This window comes from Sabethes cyaneus, chromosome 2 (genome assembly GCF_943734655.1).
Source record: "Sabethes cyaneus chromosome 2, idSabCyanKW18_F2, whole genome shotgun sequence".
Classification (NCBI taxonomy): Eukaryota; Metazoa; Arthropoda; class Insecta; order Diptera; family Culicidae; genus Sabethes; species Sabethes cyaneus.
The window spans coordinates 238,765,406-238,771,705 of NC_071354.1; the positions used below are offsets into that span (position 1 = coordinate 238,765,406).

The 6,300-nt window shown below is 41.2% G+C and overlaps 1 protein-coding gene across 5 annotated transcripts in view; it reads left to right on the plus strand.

Annotated features, from left to right (window-relative positions):
* LOC128738290 (lysophospholipid acyltransferase 6) overlaps positions 1-6,300 on the plus strand; it is a 111,294-nt gene that overhangs the window by 23,529 nt on the left and 81,465 nt on the right. The window contains exon 1 of one of the 5 annotated variants that reach the window (XM_053833310.1): positions 3,560-3,593. The exons of 3 other annotated variants lie outside the window; for them this stretch is intronic. The gene's annotated coding sequence lies outside the window, so the exon portion shown is untranslated. Of the gene's footprint in view, positions 1-3,559; positions 3,829-6,300 lie in introns of those variants that run through there. One more of the 5 variants, XM_053833308.1, reaches the window with a different exon arrangement.

Below are 6,300 nucleotides of genomic sequence, written 5' to 3' on the forward strand. Positions count from 1 at the left end.
GTTAATAAACTCATCTTATAACCACTGTTTTAAATATCTACTCAATAACAAAATGTGTTATCAATGTATCTCCATATCTATTCAATAACAAAATATACCATTAGAGTAAGGAGGGGTAAAAGTGCGATGCGGGTAAAAGTGCGATTCAATGATTTATCGGTGCAGATTCCGAGTAAATTTTCTACATTGGCATTGAAGGGGACACTACTTTGACAGCTTGAATCTAACGTAAACTTTGGTTGCTTACGAAGCATAGTTGCTGAGTTGTTTGCAAATGTTATTTTAGACCGGTTTTGATGTAATTTTTCGTTATACGGCAAATACGATATCAACAGCAGAATATTACTTGCTGATAATTTGTAGCAGCGTTTTACATCACTCATATATCTGTTTTGAAAATTCGGCGAAAATAATTTACAAAATATACTTCGCTTTTCCGTAATTTAATCTAACCCCGTCAAGCGTCTAGCGGGGTAAAAGTTCGATTCACGGACGGGGCAAAAGTGTGATTCATGGACGATACGAAAATGTATAGCTAATTATATACAGCTTTATGCACTGTGTTGCAGATACTAGAGATGAAAGATCTGCAGAAAACTGTGTGCTCTACACTCTACAGATGTTGGCCTAAGAAAAACAATGTGTTTCCGCTGATGAAACAAAAAACAAACGTTTGGAAAGGTTTCGATCTAACGGAGGCTGCAATACACCAGCGCAAAATAGAAAAGGTGTAAATTGAGAATATTCCTTACCGAAACATAACGCAGATTGAAGATATGTAATATTGTTTTGTTAGCTACTGCTGGGCTAATTTCATGGATTGTAGCTTCGAACTTTTGCCCCGCTTGTGGGGTAAAAGTGCGAATCTGCACTTGATCAGAAGAAAGAAGAATTTATTTTGCAAAACACTATTACCGCAGATGATTTATAGTTGAATGTGAAGACATTGAGTTACTGCATCACTATAAAATATATAATGTAGTTGTCCTTTTTTATATCTCACGAAAATTGATGACAACTTCAAACATCGCACTTATGCCCCGCCCTACTCTATAACAAAGTTTGATATTGTTTTTATATTATTTTGCTCTTCGCGCCTGCTCGGGTACCCCAGAAGGATATGAATGTTCGATTATTATTAATGAGAAAGAATTCTGTTTACTGCATCAAATGGCAATTATTGATAACGTATCGAATGTTCTCTTCCAAAACCATAATCGTCTGCGGTTTAGCACCTACAGACTTCACAAGGCCCTGCAAAAACAATCCAATGGTGTTATATTGCATAAGCTTGAAGGCAATCTTACGACTTATCTTACGCAATCTTACGTGACCCGCAAAATTCTTCTATACGGTTGGTCATTACCTACCCTTGAGCGGCATTTTCGGACTGTCCGAACACCACTAAGGCGGCGAAAACTATCTACAATAAGTGGACATGCTCATTAGCAACGGTCCTTTCTTCCTCATCAGTTAGAAAGTTGACCCTGGCGGTTATGTTGAGCTCAAATCGGGCTTGAAATTGAACGAACTTGAAAGCAGACTCGAAATCAGAATCGAATTTAAATTGATATTGGACTGGACATCGGATATAAAATTGGACTTGAAATTAGACTTTCGATAGGTCTTAAAATGGAACATTAAATTGAACTTGAAATTTGATCACAGTTGAACTTCAAATTGCACTTAAAATTGGGCTTAAAATTATACTTCGATCTAGTCTAGATATTGGACTTCAAATTGGAGTTGAAATGGGACTTATAATCAGACTTAAAATGGACTTTGAAATTGAACTTGAAATTCGATTTGAAACTAGACTGGGAATTGGATATGAAATGTTCTGCGATTTGTTGATCAAGCTTTCTGGCGTATTCCGCTGCCACGCCATCTGCCGGCAACCGCTGGAAGTTGATATGCAGCATCTTTCCAGTGCGAACATCACAAATACGACAGAGTTTTACAAGTACTAAGGGATCGTCTCTGTTCATGAAACAATCTGGTGTGCCACAAGGCAGTAACTTAGAACTACTTTTATTCTTTAACGAAAGAGGATGCAAACTGGTTTATGCTGACGACTTTAAAATCTACTTGACGATTCGTTGCGTCGAGGATTGTTATCGTCTTCAACCTCTCTTGTATGCAATGATGTGCAAATTATGAAAAGTGAGAGTTGTGGGTACAAATCCCACCTGAACAGTCAATTATTTTTCACAGTTTGCATATCAGTTTTCCCAGTTCTTCCAACGTTCGTTCTTCATAAAAACACATTTACTCCCTCATATAAAGTACGATATAGCGTTGTTCAAGCTTACCCCGTTTACCGGTAAAAGCAAAGCCTAGGTGCTACATTCCGTTATCGAAACTTGACCTTCTGTTTTTATACGACAGACTTCGCAGCCAGTTGTTAGAGTGCAGGACAATTGCAGGGCCAGTTGCTACGATCCTATTGACTCTAACAGCCTCTCCCAGTTGAGATTCGAACATACGACGACTGGCTTATTAGACCAGCGTCATACCTCGAAGCCAACAGGAGGTCAAGTTTACCGGTATTCCAGCGTAAAAATAAACTCGAAATCCTACAAGATCAGGAATTACCGATTTTTTTATTATAGCTTTCTCCGGGTCACATACTGGAAGTGATTAACTAAACACCAAAAGTTCATCGGCTCTTGATATTTAATATAATATTGATCATGATTCATTAAATTAATTACGCCTATTATAACGTCATCTATTAAAAGCTTAAAAGGGTCATGATGTCACATCAGTTAATATCGAGTTCTATATGCTTACATCACCGGACTGTACTAATATAATACTTCTCTTTTCTTGTTTCTTCCAGGTAAGTCGTCATTAGGAGGCAACCCCCCGAACTGGTTATGAAAAGTGTGTATAGTCCAAATATTAGTACACCAACGCCTGTCGGCAATCAATCTCTACGCTCTGCCCTCTGTGCTGTGCTTCTAAATTATCCTTCCTATTTCAATATTTATTTAACCTTTCATCGACCGTATGGTATGGTATGGTCCCCTGCCGGCTTTTACTACGCTCGCTTGCATGCCGGTCAACCAGTGCCGGTGTAGTTAATGGCAATCCACTTGATTGCTCATCTATTCAGTTCGGGTCGGGTTCATTGCTTAGTTAGTCGTTCACTAGTCGAAGTAACTAGTCGAGTCCGACAAATAGTAGCGCGGTTAACTTTTGAACTGCATTATTTTAACTGTTCTGAAATTGGGAGTCGCCGCACAAAACATCACCTGACACTGACGGACGGACGGACGGACGGACGGCTAACCACCTACCCAACTTGCATAATTGTGCTTAACCTAGTACGTATCTTATCAGCGATGCTGATCGTATAGTATAAAAAGCCGGCTTCATTTGTGTGTTGGTAAATATAGTCTACTAAGGCTGCACCTTTATTTTTGTTTGCTCGCGAGTCGCTGCGCAGCGCTGCGCTGCTGCTTAGTTTTGCGGTCGCCTCCCGTGCCGTAACGTACGCTTGCCAGTAGGCAAAGGAACTAGTTTTAAGTGTGACGGCTTCGCGGACGGTTCACACCAATTCACGGTGCGTTTTCGTGTTTCCATCGGTGGTAAGAAACGTGACCGAATATCTGGCTGGGTGACACACGTGCAGTTCAGTCGTAGTGCTTGTTTCTAGTGCCAATTGAATTTTTTGCTGAATGAATAATTATTTGCCTGTGTACGAATGGTTGTTTGCAACTCGGGAATTTGATATTCAACGAATCTGTGCAATCGCGTTGGTGACAATCGTGCAATAAGTGCTACGAGGAAAGGGGGACAATCACTATTTTGGTCACCTGTTAGGTTTGTCAAAAATGCCAATTCGAAAATCTACGAGTGCGAAACTCGTATTGCTTTGATCGTACATTTTTGGAGGATCGTGTGGCTATGGCGCGATCACGACGACGGATCGACGGTACGACGGAAATAAGTCGTTCTCTCTAAATGACAGCGATGATCGTCGGATGACATCATGATTGTGTCAGTCGATTTGGACGGACACACACAAAAATGAATTCGCAGTTACCTACTACAGAACACGGGTCAGTTGAAACAAAACAAACCGAAATTCATGAAATCAGCTCGGAAGGTTGTTTTCGAACCGACATGCGACTTCTGTTGTCGGTCGGCAAAGTCAACATTGTTTTCCTCCTTCACTGCTCGCTGTATTTCAACTCTTTTTTTTTCAATCGAAATGAAACGGCGGAATAATATTTCGCTTCGGGCATTTAGTTCGCAAAACTGTTGCATAAACGAGTTTTTTCCTTCACTTCCAATTATGCAAACGAATCAAATACCATTTATCAAATAACCAAAACATAACAAAAAGTTTCGAATAATTTTGCAACTCGGATAAAATTAGTTCGAGCAAGTTGTTTTCGCTTTGTTTCGCGTAGCGAGTGATAAAATAAGTTCGAACTTCGCCCGTGAATCACGTACCGGCTTAGCACCTGGTAAGCGAATCAACCTAAATCAGTTCGAACTTCGCCCGTGAATCACGTACCGGCTTAGCACCTGGTAAGCGAATCAACCTAAATCCATGCATTACCCACGTTTTCCGTCGGGCAGCCAGACCTTGTAAAGGAACTTCCACTTCCACTTCCACTTGCAACCATCATAAGCAACCGATTGCGCGGTGTTTATTGTGCTGCATTTCACGGTCGACGATTCCGGTGCCAGTGCCAGTGCAATTTGCTCGAATTATTCGCTCATTAGCACACAATTCAAGCCAACCAACTATTTTATTACACTGATAAGGTTTCACGTCTCTATTATGTATTCGCGTTTAAAATCAATGTGAACCACCGAAGTACGCACTTGCTGCTGCTGCAGCTGATTCAGTACCCACTCTGGTGGTGATTTTTAGGGAAAACAATGAAACTTTATCGAAGCCGCCGTCCGCCAGCGGCGGCGGTTTTCTCCGGTTGATCAAATCAGTCCGGAAATTGGTGACCACCGCCGTTGCCGTTGCCGTCGTCCATCGCCCAGGTCCAATATGCCTAGTATAATTCAATCAATGATTAACGAATACCCGCCGGCAAATGTGCGTCGTCGTCGTCGTCGACGCTCGAACAGAGTTCGACGTGAAATTAATTTTCCACTCAGCGGGAAATTAGGCACAATGAATGAATGGTTTTCCAGCTCGCTACTTCGCCGTGCCGTGGAGCCCCGGGAGCGGACGTTGTCCATCAGAGAAGCCGATCGGTTGCTAAATGGAACCAACGCCGCCGTTTGTTACCAGCGGACGACGAGCATCATATTGTGATTGATTGGAAACTATGATTTAGCTATTTTTCGTCGAAATGTTTTATAGGCAACTTTGTATTGTGTATCAATGGAAGAAAAGGAAAAAAAAGGGATAAACAGAATCCAGCGTGGGAGGCTACAGGTTGCAAGACGACATCGATAATAAAGCTATAGCTTCTTAAGAAGCATTATTTGAATTGAGGAAAAGCAAGCAAAGTTTTCCGGTTTCTTTCAGCGGAGTTGTGTTTGTTGTGTAGCAGCAAAGCAACATTAGAGCCGTCGTCGTCGTCGTCGTCTTCGGCATGAATATCCCTCCTTTCAATGTTTGTTTCCCGGCAGATTATTCGCAATGGTAGGGGGAGGAGGGGGAGGGCGTCTTTTGCTTCTTGTACAAACAAGCGGATGGTTGGTAGGGTGTGAAGCTAATCGAAGCATCGATTGACCTACTTTTCGATTTGACAGTATATACAGCATCGCACTGTCGTTCTGTCTGTTTACGTGACTAGTACGGGAGTGATAGATAACGCTCGATAGACTAGTGTAAACAGCATCATTATAGCCATTCAAGTTTATTTAGCTATCAGCCAGATGAACTGATAACACTAAGCCTAAGTGAGCGCCTTGTGGTACATCTGCCAAAAGGGGATTTTTATTATTATTCTGCAGGTTTAGTGTGAAAGGTCGCGAGGCCTCAAAGAGTAGAAAGGTAGAAGTTTTGTACCAGGAATAAATTTGGTCGTTGTAATATATCAATGGGGCAGAAAATGGTTTGATTCTACGTGGTCGTTTCATTTCCGAGCGTTCCAGTGAATGAAACCTTGAATATTTTAAAAGACCGGTTACTTTCCCAGCCCTCTATGATAGTGTTTGGAAAAATAAGACTAATAAGTATTTGCTGTTAACCAGACTGTGACGAAAAACATACTAAATTTTATAAGCAAACGAATGGCACGCCTATGAGCAATCTCCTTTCACCTTTTCTATGTGAGCTCTGACTGGAAAACAATTTTCTAATAAAAGAATGAATGA